Here is a 24,838-nt window from a genome sequence, read left to right as displayed (position 1 = left end):
CTTTCTCTGTAACTTAGGAGATGAAACCCAGGCAACATTCTAGTAAATCTCTGTTCTCTCTCAATTTTATTGACATCTTTCCTATAATTCACTCTATAGTGTGTAACATTTTCAGCCTGGGAAAAGTACCATCTTCTCCCTTGACTATGGCACTCATAATTTTATAAAGTTGCTCCTCAGCCCTTGAAACTCTAAAGATAACAATCCAAGTTTGTCCATCCTCTCCTTAATTTGTAATCTTGGCAACAGCTTGATGAACCTCTTCTGCACCCTCTCCGTGGCCTCCACCCCCTTCCTGTAAAGCTGCGGCCAGAATTGCACACAGGATCTGTCACACAGTCAAGGACTGAGCAGCGGGAAATCAGAAATTCTTTCCAACCTCTCTTCTTGAGTCTTCACCACCCTTCTTCTCTTTGTACTGGCCATCTGACCTCTCCACTGTCAGTCCTGTCACAGGGTTTGGACCCACATCTTCGACTCTTTCTTCTTATTTTGTGTGGCTGTATTTTACTGATATCTTGTAAGGACTTGCTACCTTGTATGTGATTTCTGTGCCTTGTGCTGTTGGCACTGTGTTTTGACCCTGGGCCCCTGAGTAATGTGTCATTTGATTGTATTCATGTACAGTTGAATGACAATTAAACTTGAACTTGAAAATGGACAAATGCAGATCATAGAACATAACGGTTCTATGCTGGCCTTTTCATAGTCATAGTCATACTTTATTGATCCCGGGGGAAAATGGTTTTCATTACAGTTGCGCCATAAATAATAAATAGTAATAGAACCATAAATAGTTAAATAGTAATATGTAAATTATGCCAGTAAATTATGAAATAAGTCCAGGACCAGCCTATCGGCTCGGGGTGTCTGACTCTCCAAGGGAGGAGTTGTAAAGTTTGATGGCCACAGGCAGGAATGACTTCCTATGACGCTCTGTGTTGCATCTCGGTGGAATGAGTCTCTGGCTGAATGTACTCCTGTGCCCACCCAGTACATTATGTAGTGGATGGGAGACATTGTCCAAGATGGCATGCAACTTAGACAGCATCCTCTTTTCAGACACCACCGTCAGAGAGTCCAGTTCCATCCCCACAACATCACTGGCCTTACGAATGAGTTTGTTGATTCTGTTGGTGTCTGCCACCCTCAGCCTGCTGCCCCAGCACACAACAGCAAACATGATAGCACTGACCACCACAGACTCGTAGAACATCCTCAGCATCGTCCGGCAGATGTTAAAGGACCTCAGTCTCCTCAGGAAATAGAGACGGCTCTGACCCTTCTTGTAGACAGCCTCAGTGTTCTTTGACCAGTCCAGTTTATTGTCAATTCGTATCCCCAGGTATTTGTAATCCTCCACCATGTCCACACTGACCCCCTGGATGAAAACAGGGGTCACCAGTACCTTAGCTCTCCTCTGTCTACCACCTTTTAACTTATTCTAAGATCAATCTAACCCTTCCCTCCTACATAGCCCTCCATTATTCTATCAACTATTTGCCTATCTAAAAGTTTAAATGCCCGTAATGTTTCTGCCTCTACCACCACTGGTGCATTCCAGACACCCACCACTCTGTGCAAAAACCTACCTCTGACATCTCTCCTACACTTTCCTCCAATCACATTAAAATTATGCCCCCTCGTATTAGCCGTTTCCACCCTGGGAAAAAGTCTCTGGTTATCTACTCAGTCTATGCCTCTTAACATCTTGTACACCAATCACCGTCGGCAATTCCTTTCCTCCCACAGGTGCCGAGTTCCTCCGACAGATTGCGTGTTGCTCCAGATTCTGGCAGCTGCAGTCCCTTGTGGATCTTTGGGTTCGTAGTTGACTGTAAACATGACTTAAGTTGGTAGGATCAAACTATACATTTTAGGATGAGGGTGGGTATCAAAAGAATTGTAAATTTCAGAATTGGGTAGGCCATGGTTGGGTCAGAGTGGATTTTCAGGCTCAGTTTTAATTTGATACCTGAGCAGACCACTGCAGGAAGGGCGGGTTGTTTCGGGATTTTGAATGGTTTGAGATCACATTACTAAGGATGTGGAAAGTCCAGGCAGACTCTTGCATCCCACCACAGTCCCAGTAATCAGCTGCATACGGTCACTCGGCAAAGCATACAACTCCTGGCTGTTAATTCTTCAGCCTGGCTTTGAGCAGGAAGCAAATCCAGAGCAGAGCCAAGCTCCCCATCGAACCTAAGCATTGTGGTATAAAATGTAACATATACACAGGAGGCCTTTTCAAGTCGTAACCTCATTTTGGGCTTCGGGTAATGTCATAAAGTGGAAGAATGTTGCTCAGTCCCAACCTCCTAATTAGATCACAGACTCTCAATCACTCCCGGGTGTCCATAATTCTTTATTTAATGCATCTGAACCCTTAAATAGATTATGCCATACAATCACTGCAGGGTATCCATCATTCTTTATATCTTTTCGAATAACTATTGCTTCATTATGCTAATCTCCTTTTATATTTGTATAATTTTTTTGTTTTTAGCTTTAAATTTTTACCTATTTCTTCCTGGCTGGAAACTGAGGGCTGCTTTTGCCTCGTTGTTTGGGGGGGGGGGTTGTGTGCCTCAGCCTGTCTTACCCTGCCTTCCCCCCTGTAGCACCATTAACCTAGGGCTGTGTAAAAATACTTCTCTGGAGCGATTGCCAAAGGCAAATTGACACCCATCACACACGGTGGCGGGGTTGGGGGGTGGGGGGGGTATCAGAGCAGACAACTTGAAAGGTTGAGTGGAAGAGACAGCTTTTAAGGATTATTTTAGAGGAAGGGTGTCTCGAGGGAGTTCTAGATCAGCAACAGACAACACCATCACTGGCAAAACAATTGAAATCAGAATTAGAATCAGGTTTGTTATCACAGACATGCGGTAAAAATTAGTTGTTTTGTGGCAGCGGTACAGTAGTACATTAAAATTTATTATAAGTCACAAAAAAAGGTATACAAATAGAAAGATAGAGAGATAGATAAAAAAGGGGGAATAATTATGGGTTCTTGGACTGTTCAGAGGTCCGACTGTGGAGGGGAAGGTGCTGTTTCTAGAACATCGAGTGTGCACCTTCAGGCTCAGATGAGGGCAAGTCCCGGGTGGTGAGGGCCCTTCACCATGGATTCCACCTTTCGAAGATGTCCTCAACGGTGGGCAGGGTTGCACCCATGAGGGAGGCGGCTGTGTCCGCAACCGTCGGCAGCCTGTTTCGACCCCGTGCGCTGGAGGAGCCTCTGTTACAGGGAGTGATGCGGGCAGTCAGGAGGCTCTCCGTGACACGTTAGTAGATGCACTAAAGGCTGGGCTTGGAGGAGCCTGGAGAGCTTAATGTGGGAACATTTGGCGGTTATCTTCTACACACATGATACTATTGTGAGCATCAGGAATATGGTAGGGGGCATACTGGAACAGGGGTAGTGTCTCTTCTCCCCTCCACACATCCCTGGAGCAGCGGAGAGATAGAGTACCACACAGGGGATGCTGGAGGAACTCGGCTGGTCAAGGCGATATCTACGGAAATGAATAAACAGTCCTCGTTTGGGGCCGGGCTCCTCCAGCATTTTGAGCGTGTGTTGCTCTGGGTTTCCAGCACCTGCAGAATCTCTTGTGAGAGACACAGAACCTGTGGCCACAATTCGAAGGGAGGCGGTCACCCACTGAAGAGAGATACGAGGGAAATTTCATTCTCCCCGGTGGGGTTGTGTGTTGTCAGAACTCCTTACCTCAGGGTGCAGTCGAAGCTGTGTCTTGGAATAGTCCTAAGGCAGATTCTTGATAAGCATAAGGGTGAAAGGTTACCGCAGGAATGCAGAGTTGAGCTTACTGTCAGATCACACATACTCTTTATGAGGGGACCAACTCACTCCTGCTGCTAATTGACAGGCTCGTACCCCTCGGAGGAGGCTAGGAGGGGGCAGGACTGGAGAGGAATGAGCATGTTTTAGTGGGGGCATTTTTTCAACAGGAGGCACTGAAAGGTCAGCGATTACAGGGAAGAAGGGGCATGAGACTCTCACCTCATTCCTGCTGGCCTATATTGACACAGCTGCCAGGCGAAGATGTTCTGCATTCCTGAGCTGGATAACAGCGAACCCAGGCATGCCATTCAACTATAGGAGGTAAAGCTTCCAGGCTAATTCCTACCTGAACTCCAGCATCCACATGGCACCAACCTGAAGACTCTTAAGATATATTAGCAAAGTCAGCCCATTTGACCCATCGAGTCTGCTTTCTCTTTTGATGATAGTTGATCTTGTTTAGTTTTTCAGCCCCATTCTCCCTGTAACCTTTAACCCCTTACTAATACAGAAGCTGTCAATCTCTGGTTTAAATATACCCAGTGACTTCTGTGGCAGCAAATCCCACAGGTTCACTACTCTCTGCCTGCAGAAATTCCTCATCATCTGGGTTGAAAGGGGGCCTCCCTTTATTCTGAGGCTGTGCCCCCTGATCCTAGACACCCATGTTAATGGAAACTTTGGAGAGAGAGGAGGTGGTTAGCAGTCAGAACCAATGCATCACTTTGGCATGGTTCTGAGGGAAGCACTGAGACTAGACCAGGTAACCTGAGATTAACCATCAATGAGCCGTCCTCATTCCTGAGTGGCAGCATCCAGGGTTGAACAGATGATTGTCTACTGGAGATGGACAGTACCGTGCAAAAGTCTTAGACACCATAAAAAAAATTATGTGTGAAGTGAAGATGCTTTCAAAAATAATGAAATTAAAAGTTTCTAAATATCAGAAAAATTACTATAAAGAGCAGTAAACAGTAAAAAATTAAATCAATATTTGGTGTGCCTTTAAAACTGCATCAGTTCTCTTAGTTTGCTCCAAGCATCTTATAGACCTTCACAGTTCTTCTGCAGACTTTGGCTGTCGTGCATACCTGTGTCTCTCCAGGTAATCCCAGACAGCCTTGATGATGTTGAGATCATGGCACTGTGAAAGCCACGTCATCTGAAACCATGTAAAAATCTGGGGTGCCTGCGACTGCGGAGCCTGGGATCTGGGGTGCCTGCGACTGCGGAGCCTGAGATCTAGGGTGCCTGCAACTGCAGAGCCTGCGATCTGGGGTAAAAAACCTGCTGGAAGAACCTAATGGGTCGGGCAGCATCTGTGGAGGGAAATGGGCGTCAGCATTATGGCGCCCTTCATCTGGACTGGTGACCTGGTGCCTCGGGCTGTTTCCGAAGACCAGTGACACTCTTAAGCTAATCGCCGTAAACTGTCGTCACGCGCCCGATTAATTTGTTTGGGCCCTTTTTTCCCTCCCTTTTTGCTTTGTGATTCCGCCTGGACTGTGCGGCTCTGCAGTTTAATGCAAAATTTAAAACAAATGACTTAAATCAATATTATGCCCACGGCTCACAGAACGCAATCAGATTTCATTTTATTTGGGCTTGCTTGATCCTTGCTTATTGTCTCCTGCGTATTTGATGCTATCAGTATTTTCCGCCTTTAAGTACCAGCCAGATTAATGTGTGAACACCCTGTGGAGGATCAGTCTGGATTGCTTCTGACGTTACTTCAAGCCTCCACTTAGCTCGTGCAGTCTTTCTGGCTCCGCGCGTTCTAATCTAAAGCAGCTGCAGAGACAGGAGACTCTCTCTGCAAGAGAAGCAGGCATTCATATTATGAGTAAAGGTCAGGCCCTGGGAAATTAAATGTTCATAAATAGAGGCCTGAACACTTTAAAGAGTGGGCCGCAACCATTTGATCTCATTAAAGTTTAATACCCATCAATGCCACTCCTGGCAGATTGGGCCTCAGCTTAATTTGACGGGTGTTAAGGGAGAATGATTAAATAATTGTTGTCACTGGGGACGAGCTTTTTATCGCGTTACCTGGAAAGGGCAGTGCGTCAGTGAACGGGATGCTCAGCACTGTCAGGTTATCGAATGCAGATGCCTTCTCCCACGCTGCACACTGCAGGTTGCTGAGCTAATTTCCCTTATGCCGCACTGACACAGTGTCGGAAGTTTATTCTTCGCTAAAAGGCCTCTGGAGCTAGCTTGTAATAATAAAACATTTCCAGCAGCACCTTGGAACCAACGTTTCCAAGCCCATTGCTCCCACTGAGAAATCTGCTCAACAAATCAAAAATGCTGAGTGAGCCGCAGTCCCAGAATTCCTTTCATGTCACCCATTTGAAGAGTAAATTGGGCAAAAAGACAGCCATCTGCAACAAGTGTTATTATCCCTTTTGCCTATTTGAAGCACATTTCGGTTTCGCTCTCTTTTGAAGACTTTGAGTATCCCTCTCTAAGATTCAGTTCTGGTAACGTCATTATAAGAAGCATGCAGGAGCTTGAGAGAGGATGCAGAGGAGATTTACCAGGATTCTATCTGGATTAGTGAGCATGTCTTACAAGGAAAGGTTGAGTGAGCTGGGGCTTTTCTCTTTGCAGTAAAGGAGGAGGAGAGGAGACTTGATAGAGGTGTATGAGATGTTAAGACGCATAGGTAGAGAGGACAGTGAGTACCTTTTTCCCCCAGGTTTGCTAATATGAGAGAACATACTTTTAAAGTGTCTGGAGGGAAGTACATGCAAAGAGTGGCTTGTTTGTGTGGAACATGCTGCCAGGTTGGTGGTCGAGGCAGAGACATTAGGGACACCTATATAGACAGAAGGGTGAAAGGAAAATGGAGGGCTATGTGGGCGGAAAAGGTTGGGTTGATCTTGGGGTAGGGCCCAAGGGCCAGTACTGTGTTGTAATGTTCTAAATAACCCTGAGTGTATTTTGGATGGAGCCTGCGCTGCGTGATCTTGCCTCTGGATCTGCCTCTGCTCCTGGGTGAATGGGGTGGACTTCACCTCGGACTCAAAATGCCACGGGCTCACGTTGTGAGAACTCAAACGCAGAGGTCGCAAGGGGCTCTCTCTACTTTCTGCTCGTGAGTCGGGCAGTGCTGTTACACTCAAGGCAGATGGGATGTTAAACAGAGAAGATGTCTCCCCTCTCAGCTGAATGTAGAAAGACCCACAGCCCTTACATGAAGAAGAGAAGGAGAAGTTCTCTCCTTTGACTCAGCCATTTCTGCCCCAAGCCCTACATCAGTATCCCAGTTTACTTGTTACATTGACATTGGAGATTCTGCAGATGCTGGAAATACTGAGCAAAGCACACAAAATGTTGGAGAGTGGCTTGCTGAGTTCCTCCACCATTTCTGTGTGTGTTATCTGGTTCGTGTTTGTGAGGACTTGCTGTCTTTTGGTCCCGATAATATTGCCAAGTTAAGTTAAGATGATATTAAAGTTCAAAGTAAATTTATTAAGGTACATATGTTGCAATATACTACCTTGAGGTTCAATTTCTTGCAGGCATTTACAGGGAAAACAGAAATACAATAAAATTTACGAAAGACTATGCATAAACAGGCAAAGACTGACAAACAACAGGTGTGCAAATAAAAGGAGTAATAACGAGAACGTGAGTTGTAAGGAGTGCTTGAAAATGAGTCTGCAGGTTGTAGAATCAGTTCAGAGTTGTGGTGAGTGAAGCTATTCACGCTGGTTCAGGAGCCTGACGGTCGTAGGGCAATAACTGTTCCTGACCCCGGTGGTGTGGGACTTTCTGTCAGTCTTCTGTCTCTCCTGCTCGATGGTGGTAGTGAGAAGAGGGCACGGCGTGGATGGTGGAGGATGGTTGGTGATGGGTGCAGCTTTCTTGCGTCAGCGCTCCATGTAAATGTGCTCAGTGCTGGGAAGGGTTTTGCCTGTGACAGACCAGGCTGTATCCATCACTTCCTATTCTATGGCATCGGTGTTTCCATGGAGCAGCCTGTTCAGAAACCCTCCTCTGTGCATCTATAGAAGCTGGTCAAAGCTTTTGGTGACAAGCCAACTCTACGCAGACTTTTTATTTTTATTTAGAGATACAGCGCGGTAACCAGCCCAACGAGCCCGTGCTGCTCAATTACACCCATCTGACCAAATAACCGACTAACCCGTACATCCTTGGAACGTGGGAGCAAACCGAAGCACCCAGAGGCTGAGAGAAAAATGGATCAGCCATGATGAAATGGCATAGCAGACACGGTGGGCCAAATGGGCAAATTCTGCTCCTATATCTTATGGTCTTATGGAAATTCACAGGGACAAAGGGAGAACCTGCAAACTCCTTCTAGACAGCAGTGGGAATTGAATATAAGCCTACTGACTCTCACAGCTATCTGGACTATTCCTCTTCTCACCCTGTCTCTTGCAAAAACGCCATCCCCTTCTCGCAATTCCTCCCTCTCCGCCGCATCTGCTCTCAGGATGAGGCTTTTCAATCTAGGACCAGGGAGATGTCCTCCTTTTTTAAAGAAAGGGGCTTCCCTTCCTCCACTATCAACTCTGCTCTTAAACGCATCTCCCCCATTTCACGTACATCTGCTCTCACTCCATCCTCCCGCCACCCCACTAGGAATAGGGTTCCCCTGGTCCTCACCTACCACCCCACCAGCCTCCGGGTCCAACATATTATTCTCCGTAACTTCCGCCACCTCCAACGGGATCCCACCACTAAGCACATCTTTCCCTCCTCCCCTTTCTCTGCATTCCGCAGGGATCGCTCCCTACACAACTCCCTTGTCCATTCGTCCCCCCCATCCCTCCCCACTGATCTCCCTCCTGGCACTTATCCGTGTAAGCGGAACAAGTGCTACACATGCCCTTACACTTCCTCCCTTACCACCATTCAGGGCCCCAAACAGTCCTTCCAGGTGAGGCATCACTTCACCTGTGAGTCGACTGGGGTGATATACTGCGTCCGGTGCTCCCGATGTGGCCTTTTATATATTGGTGAGACCCGACGCAGACTGGGAGACCGCTTTGCTGAACATCTACGCTCTGTCCGCCAGAGAAAGCAGGATCTCCCAGTGGCCACACATTTTAATTCCACATCCCATTCCCATTCTGACATGTCTATCCATGGCCTCCTCTACTGTAAAGATGAAGCCACACTCAGGTTGGAGGAACAACACCTTATATTCCGTCTGGGTAGCCTCCAACCTGATGGCATGAACATTGACTTCTCTAACTTCCGCTAATGCCCCACCTCCCCCTCGTACCCCATCTGTTACTCATTTTTATGCACACATTCTTTCTCTCATTCTCCTTTTTCTCCCTCTGTCCCTCTGAATATACCTCTTGCCCATCCTCTGGGTCACCCCCCCTCCCCCCTTGTCTTTCTTCCCGGACCTCCTGTCCCATGATCCTCTCGTATCCCCTTTTGCCTATCACCTGTCCCCTCTTGGCTCCATCCCTCCCCCTCCTGTCTTCTCCTATCATTTTGCATCTCCCCCTCCCCCTCCAGCTTTCAAATCCCTTACTCACTCTTCCTTCAGTTAGTCCTGACGAAGGGTCTCGGCCTGAAACGTTGACTGCGCCTCTTCCTATAGATGCTGCCTGGCCTGCTGCGTTCACCAGCAACTTTGATGTATGTTAGTGGGAATTGAAAGCTGATTGTTGATCTCTGGCACTGTAAGGTATTGTGCAAACCACTACACTACTGTGCCGACTTTAAAACTAGGTTAAAGGTCACCTGGCAACAGTCCACCCTGCAAGCGTTGGACGAGCACCTGCTTGTCATGTCCATGACCCATCAATTTGCAAGCTCTTTCAAGTGCTTAAGCTAACTTCCCACACCTCCTCAGGCAGAAGCCAACTGATATGTAAAAACCATTTATAGAAATCTGCCCATCTACATACACGTTGCACCGATGACATTTAACAGGCAAATTCTCGGACCGTGCAGCTGGTATGCAGGCAACTTCAAGGCACCCGCCAGCTGAGCAGGTTATACTGGCAACTCATGAGTTTAAATATTTGTTTAAAAGAAGCCTATTCATGTATAGGTGCCTTTTAACAACCTTGGCACGCAATTGTGGCACCCTTGTTAACTATCTTTTGAATACTGTCCCTTTTGAAATGAAAGGTATCTACCATCGCTCTGTGAAATCCCACCGGAAGGTTAAAGCAGATTCAGGCTGTTATCCATATTTGAGGTTGTCTCCCTTTCCAAAGTCACCGGAGCAGAGGGAAATGGAAGCATGAATAGACATGAGGGATTCTGCAGATGCTGGAAAACTTGAGCAACATGCATGAAATGCTGGAGGAGCTCAGCAGGTCAGGCAGCATTTATGAAGCATCTAGTAATTAGACGATGTTCTGGACTGAGACCCTTCATCAGGAATTGGTTACGGAGGCTTCAAGCCTGCTCGGCCATTCAATATCATTGTGGCTGATTTATTTGCCTCAACCTTTATCTCCTCCTCTACTCCAGTTTCCCGAAGCCCTCAATCTTTTATAAAAAGTCCAAGAGAGGGCTGAATGGAGATTGAACAACTGTTGGGACTGGGGCTTGTGAAGACCATTGGGTGGGTAGATGTTATTAAAGATGGGTTTGTGGGGATGCCAGAGGGGTTTCTGTGTGATCTAAGACTGGTGACAAGATCCTGAAATGATGAATCCCAGTAGGCTGGAGTGAGCAGAGCAACGAGACCACGGTGGTTGGGTACAGGGGGTGATGACTGATGAGCAAGCACAAAAAGCTGGAGGAAATCGGTGGTCCAGGCAGCATCGGTGGAGGGAATTGGATAGTTGGCATTTCAGGTCAAGACCCTTCACCTGGGCTGCTAGTTTCAAGTTTTGACCCAAAGTGCCAATTGTGTATTTCCTGCCACAGATGCTGCCTGACCCGTTGAGTTCATCCGGATTTTTGTGCATTGCTCCAGGTTCCAGGTTTGGTATCTCCGGTGACTCATGAGATTGGGGCAGTGTGTAAAGTTGGGAACTGGGAGAGGTCTCTGAGGAATGCAGTACTTGCAGAGATTGGCAGTGCCTCATCATCATCATGTGCTGTGTCGTGTGACATGTCTTTTGACCATGATTGTTTTTGGCAATTTTTTCCACAGAAGTGGTTTGCCATTGCCTTCGTCTGGGCAGTGTCTTTACAAGACAGGTGACCCCAGCCATTAACAAAACTTTTCAGAGATTGTCTGCTGGGCATCAGGGGTGGCATAACTGGGACCTGTGATATGCACCAGCTGCTCATACGACCACCACCTTCTCCCATGGCTTCACATGACCCTGACCCAGGGGGATTGGACTAAGCAGGTGCCACACCTTGCCCAAGAGTGATCTGCATGCTAGCGGAGGGAAAGAGCACCTTACACCTCCTTTGGTAGAGACGTAACTCCACCCCGCCACACGGTGGCAGTGTCGGGGATTCCCGAAACCAGCATGGTAAGGGTCACTCTCTGTTTTGTATGTGGGCATTGCCAGTAATGGCAGATATTTAAAGTCCTGATCGAAGAGTGGAGGACGACAATCGCAGATGGCGAGGAACGATGTTTAAGGCAACAGCATAATAAAAATCAGCTCAAAATTTGGGTGGAGCAGTGGCAAAAAGAATTTAATCCTAACAAGTGAAAAGTCACGTGTGTTGGGAAAACAAGCAGAGGTTCAACCCACGATGAATGGTAAGGCTTGGAAAGTGGGAGGGAAATGTGAATTTGATTTTGGAATAAGTTAAAATATAGGCACGACATTGTGAGGGGGGGGATTTCATTGAAGCTTATCTGATACTGAAAGGCCAGATAGAGCGGGCGTGAAGAGGATGCTCCCTATAGTGGGGGAGTCTAGGGCCAGAGGGAACAACGTCAGAATACAAGGACATCCCTTTAGAACAGAAATGAGGAGGAATTTCTTTAGCCAGAGGATGGTGAATCTGTAGAATTCATTGCCATGGACGACTGTGGGGCCAAGTTATTTTGTATTCAAAGCAGAGGTTGGTAGGTTCTTGATTAGCATAGGTGACAAAGGTCACGAGGAGAAGGCAGAAGAATGGAGTTGAGAGGGATAATGAATCAGCCATGTTGCAATGGTGGAGCAGATTCGATGGGCTGAAAGGCCAAATTCTGTTCCTATGACTTATGGTGCTATGTGGCCACTGTTCCAAATCACAGGTGATATTTCTAACCCTTCTCTAGCCTTTATGGTAGTTGTCAGAACACAGACAAAGATAGATGACTGTTATTTTAGAAATTGGAAGGTAGGCCTGTGTACAGACCCATGCAAAGTCCTCCCCTCCCACATAACCTGCTTTGCTTAGTGCTCGAGCTGTTTTGCACATTGGACTGTTTCAATGTCCCTACGGTGACTTGCATTTTCCTAAAAAACAACGCAAATATACCCAGTAATTTGCATGTGTTTGTGAGAGGTTCACCAAAATATATTCTGAGACAGGCAATGTCATCTTTTACGACTGTGAAAGCTGCTCCCTTGGCAGTGTGTCTGTGTGTGTATGTGATGAAATCCTGACTTTACAGCTTTAATGTGCTGAACTGCATGACCTTGACTATTTCAAAGGCAAGGATTTTTCTTAACAACAGTGCCATTATACATATTACTGAGCGACCCTTGGAGTCAGGGGTTACCTGTGAAGAGAAATTTAAAACTCTGTTGCTATTGTCACAAAGCTATGCAGCCATTTCTGTCCCAGTGAGTAGTGGTTTGGGCCGGGGATTCTGGAAGGTGTCCGTATGTGTGAGTCTCTGGGTGGGTGTATATGTGAACACGTAGACCTAGACCATTGAGCCCTACAGCACTGGACAGCCTATTCAGCTCACAATGTTGTGCCAATTTTTATTAAATGCTCTCCTGTGCATCATCCACATCCCTCCATTCCCTTCCTATTTATCTAAAAGCCTTTTACACTCTACCAAACTGCCTGCTTCCACCACTACCCATAGAAACCTATTCCAGATACCACTCTCTGTCTAAAGAAGCTGCTCCTCTTATCCCTTTGAACTTAGAAGTATGGTTGGGATGAGCTTGACAAATGAACAGCACAAAGATGATGTCTCCTTGCATGGTGACGAAACATTTGCAAGTGGATTGCCAAAATTGGAGAGCCACTCAACCAACCATCAACCACCCGTGCTGCACGTTTTCCGAGTTATTTCAAACACTTGAAATAACACGCATGTCCTCTGGTGTTTGACATTTCTACCCTAAGCTAAAGACTTTATCCTTGCCTCTCATAGTTTTAAAAGCCTTATCACAGGGGTTCCCAATGTCTTTTATGCCATGGAGCCTTACCATTAACCGAGGGGTTCGTGGACCCCTGCTCGATCAGATCTCCCCTCAGCTTCTGACGTTCTAGGAAAGAGCAACCCAAGTCCATTCAGCCTTTCCTTTAGCTCACATCCTCAAACCCAGGCAGCATCCTATAAAACCGATTTTGTATCCTCTCCCGAGTCTCCATGTCCTTCCTATGATGAGGTGAAAACCTATTCTGTATCCTCTCCCGAGTCTTCATGATGAGGTGACCATAACTGCATACAATGCTCCAAGTACGGTCTGACTAAAGTTTTATATAGTTACTGCATAACTTCCTTATGCACTTGCATAGACACTTCCAGTGAACTACAGACCAGGACAGCAAAATCCTTCTGCTCTTAAAGGGCTTAGCAGAAACTGTATACTTTTTCATTTCATAGGACCTCTGAAAGTGCAACAGCTCCAACTTGTCTGGATTAAGCTCTATCAGCCACTTCTTTGCCCATATCTGTGACTAATCTATATCCCGCTGTACTCTTTGATAGTCGTTTGCACTGTGCACAACTCCACCAATCTTGATGTCATCTGCAAATGTACTAATCCTCTCAACTACATTTTCATCCAAATCATTGATATATATCACAAACAGCAGAGGTCCCAACACCCTGTATATGTGTGAGTGTGTGTAAGAGAGAGAAAGGGTAAATGTGTATGTGTGAGAGAGTATGCATGCATGTATTTGTATGTGTGAGAGAGGGAGAAGGAGGGTGTGTATGTATGTTTCAATGTTTCAGAGTAAGTTTATTATCAAAGTACACATGTCATCATGTGTATCTGTAATTGTATGGGTATAGATGTGTGTGTGTGTGTGTGTGTGTGTGTGTGTGTATGTATGTTGTGTTTGTGTGTAAAAAATGGGGATGTCAGTGTACCAAGCAACACACATCAAAGTTGCTGGTGAACGCAGCAGGCCAGGCAGCATCTCTAGGAAGAGGTACAGTCGATGTTTCGGGCCGAGACCCTTCATCAGGACTCAGTGTCAGTGTACGTATGTTTGTGGCTGTAGGTGTGTCCATGTGAGTATGTATCTGTGTGTGTGAGAGAGAGGATGTGCATGTGTGCTTGTGTGAGTGAGTATATGTGTGTCTGTGTGTGAGAAAGTGCATGTCAGTGTGTGTGTGTGTGTGTGTGTGTAGGTTTGGGACTTGAGGAATCAGGTCATACAGGGAGAGGTGAGAAGCTTTATCTGTCGCTGATGAGCTGCTAACTTTGCCTGTTGCTCAGTGCCAGAAACTGTAGCCCCTCATCATCTGTGCAATCACTCATTGTGCTATCACCTTGGAACCACGCCTCATTCCCGACGAAGTGAACTGGGGAGTCAATTGCCGAATGATCCCGGGCTTCTTCCTTCAAGATGTGTGCGTAGAGATATTATATCTCTTCCTCTGACCACGACGACAAATAAAAATGCCAGCAAGCCAAACAAAGGGAGACAAATCCCATCTGAAAGCTGATAGTTTAATGGGTTGTAACAGTGTGCTTAAGGTGCTTGCTACAAGCTTCACAGTGACAGGTTTATCGGCAGCCCAGCCGCACTGGAAGGCTTGTGTGTTATTTACCGAACTAGGACCGTGACTCTCTGCAAAAAAAAAAGAGACAGTTAACATAAATCCACATGAAGGATCAGTTACCAGTTCACTGAACCCATGGTAAGAGACTTTAAAGTGCCATGAAATAGGATATTCTCCCCCTGCTCTGCCTAGCACTGCTCAGCATCATATGCATTGCATCTACAGAGCTTTTCATTCCACGTAGAAAGACTTGCCTCTGGTGACCTCTGGTGACCTTTAGATGTCCCAAATTACTTTACAGCCAGTGACTGTTGGAACTCCAAGCTCCTTTAATCACTCTGTTATCGGCAGCCTGGCCTTCAGCTGTCAAGCTTCATCCCTAAATCTCTGCCTCATGTTTTCACCCTGAAAGATGTTCCCTCAGCCAAGCTGCCGGGTGTTGAATCTTTCCCTGATGCCATTCCCGTGAAACATCGAGGAGTACTTCTATCCTGATGCAGCAACTTGGTGAAAATTGCTTCTGTCCTCCCCACAGACGCTGATCATCCCTCTGACTTCCTCCAGCAGATTGTTTGTAGCTCAGGTTTCCAGGATCTGCAGTCATTTGTGTCTCTTAGAGCACCATTTATTGATTGACTGATTGACAGAAATGCACTATGACGTAGACCTTCTGGCCTTCCAAGCTGTGTCACCCAGCTATCCCCCAGTTTAATCCTTGCCTAATCACGTGGCAATTTAAAATGACCAATTAACCTATCAACCAGTATGTCTTTGGACTGTGGGAGGAAACCAGAGCACCCGGAGGAAACCCACACGGTCACGGGGAGAACGTACAAACTCCTTACAGCAAGCAGTGGGAATTGAACCCTTGTCGCTAGTATTGTAAAGCGTTGTGCTAACCACCGCGCTACTGTGCCTTCAGCTTTGGCCACTATATGAATGGAGATGATTCTGTGGAGTGGGAAGTGGGGCCGTCAAAGAAAGAATCATTGGCCAACATGCTGATTTTAGGGCTGGCTGTCAAAAGCTTAGCAAAGGGAGTAGTTTGAAGAACAGCAGAAGATGAGCCTCGTTTCTCACATGTATATCGAAGCATACAGTGAAGTGGTTTGTTTTGTGTCAGTGACAAAACAGTCCGAGGATTGTGCTGGGGGCCAACATAGCCACGGTAGCATTGTGGCGCCCTCTGTAAGGAGTTTGTACGTTCTCCCCATGGAATGTGTGGTTTCCTCCTATAGTCCAAAGGCGTACCAGGTAGGTTAATTGGTCATTGTAAATTGTCCCCTGATTAGATTAGGGTTAAATTGGGGTTATCAAGCGCTGCTGGGCCGTGCAGTTTGAAGGGCCTATTCCACGCTCTATTTCTAAATAAATAAAAAAAAAGCCTTCCACAGCTCACTAACCCTGAGCCACACACACAAAATGCTGAGGGAACTCAACAGGAGAACGTACAAACTCTGTACAGACAGTGATAGGAATGGAACCGCGATCCGTGATCGCTGGCGCTGTAAAGCGTTTGTGCTAATCGTGCCATTCATTCGGTTTCTGACGCCATTCAGGAAAAAAAGGTAGCCACTGAGGGGGTGGGGGGATCCCTAGCACCTCAACAGTTGAAGATACCATAAGCCAGAGGTCCCTAACCACCGGGCCGTGGACCGGTACTGGGCCGTGAGGAAACGATATGAGTCAGCTGCACCTTTCCTCATTCCCTGTCACGCACAGTTGAACTTGAACATAGGGTTGCCAACTGTTCCGTATTTGCCGGGACATACCGTATATTGGGCTAAATTGGTTTGTCCCATGTTTTCCTCGCTAAGGTAGAGCGTTCCTGTGAAACCTTTCATGCCAAAGTGGTCTGAAGCGAAGAAGCAATTACCATTAATTTATATGGGAAAAATTTTTGAGTGTTCCCAGACCCAAAAAATAACCTACCAAATCATACCAAATAACACATAAAACCAAAAATAAGTAACACTAACATATAGTAAAAGCAGAAATGATATGATAAATACACAAACAACAGGAATTCTGCAGATGCTGGAAATTCAAGCAACACACATCAAAGTTGCTGGTGAACACAGCAGGCCAGGCAGCATCTCTAGGAAGTGTCCTGACGAAGGGTCTTGGCCTGAAACATTGACTGTACCTCTTCCTAGAGATGCTGCCTGGCCTGCTGCATTCACCAGCAACTTTGATATGTGTTGATAAATACACAGCCTATATAAAGTAGAAATAATGTATGTACAGTATTGTCGGGAAGATGAAAGGAAAACCGATTTGTGGGAGAAAACTCGGCACATACGCACATGCGCACACAGGTGCCTGCACAAGGCTTCATGGTTATGGTAGTCTTTCCTGGGGTAAAGTGTCCCGGGATTCCCTAACTGTAAAAGACATGTGGAGGTGAGTTTAACTCTACTTGAACACCCCCCCCCCCACCCCACAGTCGTCCGGTCCACAAGAATATTGTCAATATTAAACTGGTCCGCGGTGCAAAAAAGGTTGGGGACCCCTGCCATAAGCTACAGTGTGGTAATCCTTCAGTGATGTGGATTGAGTGGAAATTTCCTAGTGCCTCTTAGTTGAATGCCTTCTGGAGTATGAACTGCACTCTTTATAATGCAGTTCCTTGTATGAAATTTGGAATCAGAAATTGCTTTAATTGTTTTCCCACTCTACAAAGTGACTGCACCTCTCAAGTCTTTCTTTGTCTGTACAACACTGGGATGTGTGCAGTTCATGAAAGGTGCGTGAGGGCTGCGGGTGTTGCTTTCTTTAATATTCTTGAGGCTTTTCAGCATGTTCTTGTCTAGTATCTGTGTTTACCTCTCTTTCTATTAAATGCAACTCAACTTTAGATACAGAGATATTTTCAAAATGTGTTAGTTTCCTGAACTGCTGCATGATGTTTTATTTAAGATTACAAAGGGGTTGAATACAAAGAACTTAAGATGCGCGTGGCACACAGACAGCCAGAGCGACATTCCTAGAGCTGTGATTTTTCTGTATATCTCTGACTGTTAGGATCTGAAGGGAGATTAAGTCAGGACGTTTCAGTTGCAAGTGCACAGTGTTAGATTCAGTTGCTTGATCGCTGGCCATACAAATGTGCCATGCTCCATCTCCCGTGATTAGCACAACGCTGTACAGTACCAGCGACACGGGTTCAATTCCCACCGCTGTCTGTAAGGAGTTTGTATGTTCTCCATGTGCGCCAGCCACCTGTGTTTCCTGCTGGTGCTCCTATTCCTCCCACCGTCTAAAGACGTACCGGTTGTTAGGCTAATTGGACATTGTAAATTGTCCTGTGAAGCTAAGAATTTCTAGCATTTTCTGTTTTATTTCAGCTTTCTGGCATCTGCGACATTTTACTCCAGCAACCCGAAAAGCAGGTAATTCGAGCATAATTGCTCTCCTATTTATAGGATCTTGCAGTATGCTAATCGGCCACATGTTACCTGCATTACAACAAATGTGTTTTGTTGACTACAAAATGATTTGAGAGGTAGTGAAGGGTTCTAAATATATGCAGGCCTTTCTTTCAAAGGATGCTAGAGAGAAGGCTCCAGACACAATAATAAATCACCTGCACCAGCACACTAAACAAGATTCTGTGCCTACAGAATAATAAAACCTGAATAGCGATGAATGAATGCCAATCATTCGACATATGCTGATCATAATAAATATATAAAGTTACCCAGCAAGTAGAACACGTATTGTGAGTTATTGACAGCCTACTCCCACACCGTGTGACATCTCTTGCACAGCAAAATAACTCAAGTTAAAGAGGGCATGCTGTAATTGGGTAACAAACATTCACACTGTTGTGACAGGAATATTCTGAGTCTCTGGATTTACCACAAGATCTTAAGATATAGAATGGTCTTTCAGTTTGAATTAAGGATTATCTGCTTTAAATATTAATTGACACAGTATAGGGTGGAATGGTGGCGCAGTGGTAAGCGCAATGCTTTACGGTTCCAGCTGCAAGATCAGGCTTCTATTCCTGCTGCTGTCCATCACGAGCCTGTACGTTCTCCATGTGGCCATGTGAGTTCGTTTCCTCCAGCTTTTCCAGTTTTCTCCCACATTCCAAAGACACACCGTTAGGGTCTTTGAGGTGCTGTGTTGGCACCAGAACCTTTCCTTATCTCCCCTCTTTGTTTTACTGCCCAACCTTCTTAGAGTTTCCAGGAAGTTCTTTTTCTTTCTGTCTTTTGGTGATGTTCAACGGTTGATACGAGCAACACACACAAAATAGTGGAGGCACTCAGCGGGCCAGGGAGCTTGTATGGAAAAGAGTACGGTTGACACTTCAGGCGGACCGGGGGAAGGTTTCGGCCCGAAAATTCGACTCTACTTGCTTCCATAGATGCTGTCTGGCCTGCTGAGTTCCTCCAGCATTTTGTGTGTGTGGCTCGGATTTCCAGTGTCTGCAGATTTTCTCTGGTTTGTGAATGTGTGATGTGCATTAGCCAGCTCACAGGAGATGTGCATTAGCCAGCTTACAGGAGATGTCCTGTTGCTCGTAATCAAAGAAGTACTATGGGACTTTTATGTCAACTTGGGAGAATAAACAGGGGAGGTTAGTATGGCATCTCCCTATCCGGAACATGGCACTGCTGCATACGTCAGCTTAAATGGGCAGATTATATTTCTGTTGCGGAAGTCGAACTTGTAAACTCCGATTCACTGTCCTGCTGACTGAATCTCTTCTAACACCTCTGATGGTACCCTGTCCTGCTTGAGTGGCTGTGGCTTTAAACTGACGCTTAATGGAATCGGGAATGGGAACAGAGTGGCACTGAGGTAAAAATTCCATCATAACGTTATTGAATGGTGAGTGGGCATGGGGTGGGATATGGAAAAATGCCCACTCCAGCTTCTGTTCCGTATGTTCTGCCTGCCTTCTGCTTTAAAACATTGCACACTGATTTGAGCTAATGGAAAATGCTCATGTCTGTAAATGTTAAAGTACTGGCGGGCAATGGCCATCTAACATTCGACTGCAGATGGTGCCGACTCTAAATTCCCCTTTTATATTTGTTTCATCACCTTTCTTTGAATAGCCCAAATTTCCAAATAGCCCAAATCATCATGAAAACCTGAAGTTCTAAATAAAGTAAATACAATTTTAAACTTGTACTGGAAAGAAACAAATATGTTTCTTCTTTTATCAAAGTAAACTTTATTCAAAATTAAAATATTTACTAGAATAAACTGTGCAATGCCGTTTCATTCTTTATGCTTTCTGTACTGTTCTATTACATTCCTACACATCAAAACACTCCTGCCACTCATGTTACCCTCTGGGGTAGAGTACTAGTACATTAATTGAGCAACTCCCTCCCCTGTAGCAGAAGAAGCTGCACTACAGTTCTTCCCCACCAAGGCCATCTAGACTAGGAGTTCCCATCTGGGGGTCCATGGAGCCCTCAGTTAATGATTGGGGCCCATGGCATAAAAAAGGTTGGGAACCCCTGATCTTAGATCATAGCTTTGATTGCATCATGTTCAACAGAGAGAAAAGCCCCTACTCGGCTCAGTAGACTTAAACACATTTTTTTTAGTCATGGGCTGCTATAATGTGCCTCCAAAGTTTACTTAGTTGACTCCAGCAAATGAATCAGAATCAGAATCAGGTTTTCTATCACTGACAAGTGTCATGAAATTTGTTGCATTACGGCAGCAGAACAAATGAGGCAGGATATAAAGCACTAGCAAGGCGGTACAGAGTGTAATGATTAGGGATGGATTACCGACTACTCACATATTACCACAACACTCACTTTTCCTTCACTCTACCTTTCAACAGTGCTGCTTCTGTTGTTAAACATCTTTGGGCTTTGTTCAACATCTGACGTCAGCATGGAAGTGTGTCAAAAAGAATGGTCCACTTTCCCTCGCTCCAGTGTACCTTCCTCAGAGCCTTCCAAACTGTATTATTTCCCACAGAAGTGTCCAGTTTCCTTCTGAAGATTGAAGCTGCTTGCTCTACACTGTCCAGGAATGGGTTCAAGACAATCACCTTCTACATTCTTCATATCTTCTTTCTGCCTGTTATACCAGTTCTGTGCAATGTGGTCCATTCACCAATGGGAAAAGCACCTGCTTGTTTTGGCAGGCTTTTGGAAAGTCTCTCATAAACATTTTATCCTGCTTAATCCATCGAATATAGAACAGTACAGCACAGGAACAGGTCCTGTAGCACACAATGCTGTGCCGAACCAATTAAATTTGTAATCAAGCAGCTAACTAAACTAATCTCTTCTGGCTACACAATGTTCATATCCTTCCATTCTCCTCTCATCCATGTGGCTATCTAAACATCTCTTAAAACTCCCTAATGTATTTGCCTCTACCTCCATCTAGACAGCGCATTCCAGGCACCCATCACTCTGAGTAAAAACTTGCCCCACATCTCCTTTTAAATTGCCCCCTCCCATGTTAAATGCTCTGGTATTGGATGCTTCAACCCTGGGAGAAAGATACTGTCTGTCTGCTCCATTTGTGCCTCTCATAATCTTATAAACCTCCATCAGACCTCTTCTCAGTCTCCGCCGCTCCAGAGAAAACCGCCCAAGATTGTCCAACCTCTCGTTACAGCACATGGCCTCTAATCCAGGCAGCATCCAGGTAAACCTCTTCTGCACCCTCTCCAAAGCCCCAATATCCTTCCTATAATGTGGTGACCAGAACTGTTTGCAATACTCCAGATGTGGACCATCTTTTATAAAGCTGAAACATAACTTCCTGACTTTTGAACTCAGTGCTTTGCCAAATAAAGGCAAACGTGCCACATGCCTTCTTAACCACCCTATCCACTTTAGTGTAAGATCATTTCTGCACAGCAGTGTAAGATAATTTGGTTGGTTGAGTCACCAGCTAATGTTGATGCATTTTTACTGAAAACAAAAGGTAGCTGATATTCAGCAGAGGGCATGTGGGTCTTGACATTAGATTGGATTGACAAGTTTGACTGGTGTTACTCTCCAAGTTCAGGAACATAGAAACAGCCCGAGGCCACTTAGCTGTTCAGATAACAGCTGATCCATGAACTAATCCTATTTACCTGTCTTTTCCAATCTCATAATATCTTCATTTATCAAATACCTATCAATAATAGATTTTAGATAAATAAATGAGACAGTTTGTCGAGGATAGTTCTAATCTTTTACCATCTCCCCCTCCCCTCCATAGTGTAGAGGTAATCTAACTTAATTCTTAAAAGGCCTGCTATGAGGAAAAGCCTTTACCACTGAACCTAACAATTGGGTAAACAATTTCCTTCCAAGGAGCTTTCCCAATAATAGCTTTGATTAAAGCAGCCTTTAACTTTCTAAATTTCGGAGACTGTTGCCATGGTGATTAGCTGTAATCACTAGACTCTCGCACCAGATGGCACGTCCCTTCAGAACAGAGATGAGGTGCTTCTGTAGCCAGAGGGTGGTGAATCTGTGGAATGCATTGGCCACATACAGCTGTGGAGGACAAGTCACTGGGTGTATTTAAAGTGGAGGGTGATAGGTAAAGGCATCAAAAGTTACAGGGAGAGTGAAAATATGTCAGCCATGATTGAATGGTGGGAGCAGATTAAATGGGCTGAATGGCTTCAATCTACTCCTATGCCTTTTGGTTTTATAGTCTTAATTGCCTCCTCAGTCCAGGGGCAGTTATGGGTGGACTGTAAATGCCAGTGGTGTCTACATCCTGTGAGAAAATAAATAAAAAATTATATGATTTTGCCTAATTTAACCTACGGTATCTCTAGAGGTCATACTTGCTGAAAAATAAACACTGCCTGGAAATGATTGTTGCCATATCTATCGACACTTCAGCCCAAAAAATAGCATGATTAGTGTGCACAGCCCCAGTTCAGAAGGAGCACAAGAAGGGCTGTACGGCCACTGACCGCCTCTTTCCATTTCGAAAGAGTCAGTTTGATAGAAAGGAATTTCCCATGCACTGAACCGCAGAAATGTCCCTGGTGAATCGAGGCATGGGGAGGGGTGGGGGGAAAGCCATATGTGTAGTCATTCTGTGATCATTAACTAGTACATGGGGAGTAAGTGACACTGTAGATGGGAGGGCACAGCTGTGGAGATAATTCTGTATTCTGTACAGCCCCACAGAAAGCCCCAAACCAGGTGAAGCCTTAAAGATACCATACAAATACGGGGTTTTACCTGCAGTGTATACACAAACCTGCAGTAATGCACAGAATCATCCTTATGGCTGTAAGCCACATGGTGGAGATCCTTTATATGTTTTCTTTGATTCAGAATGTCATTTCTTTTTCTCAGTAATTATAATATTTAGTTGCAGGCGGCTTGTGGATTGGGACTGAAATTCCCTACAGGATTTCACTGAAAGTGGCTCGCGCTGCCAGCTGAGTGGGCGATGACGATTAAATGTTACTTCACAAGACCTTGGAAATAAAAAAAATAAAAGCCTGCTTTTAAACTGGTGCTTTTAAGCCTTGTAATTTGAGGAAGGAGACTAGAATTTATAAGAGTCCTTCAGACACAATTTTTCTGACCTGTTAAAAACATGTTCCTTACATTTACTGTATTTCCTACCACCCACCTCTCCAGAGGAGTGGGTTACACTGACACTGAGAGTCAACTATCATTCAACAGGTCACTTGCCACGTGAGGTGGTTGTTATTCTTTTTCAAAAAATAGCTTTATTCCACCATGAAAGCATAGGCTTGGAATCAAAATGTTGTTCTTGCCATGAGCTAGGTACTTCAGATGCTGTGCTGCCCAGTGGGTTTTGTACCACTGGGCATTGCAGTGGGTTTCCTCCCTTGGGCACCGATATAGTCATAGTCATAGTCGTAGTCATACTTTATTGATCCCGGGGGAAATTGGTTTTCGTTACAGTTGCTCCATAAATAATAAATAATACTAGAACCATAAATAGTAAAATAGTAATATGTAAATTATGCCAGTAAATTATGAAATAAGTCCAGGACCAGCCTATTGGCTCAGGGTGTCTGACCCTCCAAGGGAGGAGTTGTAAAGTTTGATGGCCACAGGCAGGAATGACTTCCTATGACGCTCTGTGTCGCATCTCGGTGGAATGAGTCTCTGGCTGAATGTACTCCTGTGCCCACCCAGTACATTATGTAGTGGATGGGAGACATTGACCAAGATGGCATGCAACTTAGACAGCATCCTCTTTTCAGACAGCACCGTGAGAGAGTCCAGTTCCATCCCCACAACATCACTGGCCTTACGAATGAGTTTGTTGATTCTGTTGGTGTCTGCTACCCTCAGCCTGCTGCCCCAGCACTCAACAGCAAACATGATCGCACTGGCCATCACAGACTCGTAGAACATCCTCAGCATCGTCCGGCAGATGTTAAAGGACCTCAGTCTCCTCAGGAAATAGAGACGGCTCTGACCCTTCTTGTAGACAGCCTCAGTGTTCTTTGACCAGTCCAGTTTATTGTCAATTCGTATCCCCAGGTATTTGTAATCCTCCACCATGTCCACACTGACCCCCTGGATGGAAACAGGGGTCACCAGTACATTAGCTCTCCTCAGGTCTACCACCAGCTCCTTAGCCTTTTTCACATTAAGCTGCAGATAATTCTGCTCACACCAGGTGACAAAGTTTCCTACTGTAGCCCTGTACTCAGCCTCATCTCCCTTGCTGATGCATCCAACTATATAACCGTGAGACAGGGATACGATACGTAGCCAGGATGGATAGACATTCAATGGCCATTTAGTGGTCTTCTGCTGCTGTACCCCATCCACGACAAGGATTGACACACGCATTCAGGGATGCTTCTCTGCGCACCACTGTTGTAACACATGGTTACCTGAACCAGGCTCTTGTCAGCTTGAACCCGTTTGGCCTTTCTCCTCTCCCCTTTCCCATCAACAAGGCATTTTTACCCACAGAACAGCTGCACACTGGATGGGGTTTTTTTTGCACCATTCTCTGTCAACTCTAGAGACTTGTGCATGGAAATCCCAGGAGATCAGCAGTTTCTGAGAGATTCAAACCACCCCATGTGGCCTGAATAATCAATCCATGGTCAAAATCACTGTCACATTTCTTCCCCATTCTGATGTTTGGTCTGAACAGTAACTGGATATCTTGACAATGCCTGCATGCTTTTATGCATTGGGTTGCTGCCACGTGATTGGCTGATTAACAGCAGGTGTACAGGTATACCTATACGTGGCCAC

The 24,838-nt window shown here is 45.5% G+C and overlaps 1 protein-coding gene and 1 long non-coding RNA gene across 2 annotated transcripts in view; both read left to right on the top strand.

Annotated features, from left to right (window-relative positions):
• LOC134356318 (uncharacterized) overlaps positions 1–23,830 on the top strand; it is a 64,093-nt gene extending 40,263 nt beyond the window's left edge. The window contains exons 2-3 of the long non-coding RNA XR_010020329.1: positions 1,753–1,823; positions 22,953–23,830. This is a non-coding gene — a long non-coding RNA (uncharacterized LOC134356318). The remainder of the gene's footprint in view (positions 1–1,752; positions 1,824–22,952) is intronic.
• gse1b (Gse1 coiled-coil protein b) overlaps positions 1–24,838 on the top strand; it is a 784,409-nt gene that overhangs the window by 433,103 nt on the left and 326,468 nt on the right. The gene's annotated exons all lie outside the window — the stretch shown is intronic.

The sequence above is a fragment of the Mobula hypostoma genome, chromosome 14 (genome assembly GCF_963921235.1).
Source record: "Mobula hypostoma chromosome 14, sMobHyp1.1, whole genome shotgun sequence".
Taxonomy (NCBI): Eukaryota; Metazoa; Chordata; class Chondrichthyes; order Myliobatiformes; family Myliobatidae; genus Mobula; species Mobula hypostoma.
This window is presented reverse-complemented; position numbering and strand designations above follow the sequence as displayed.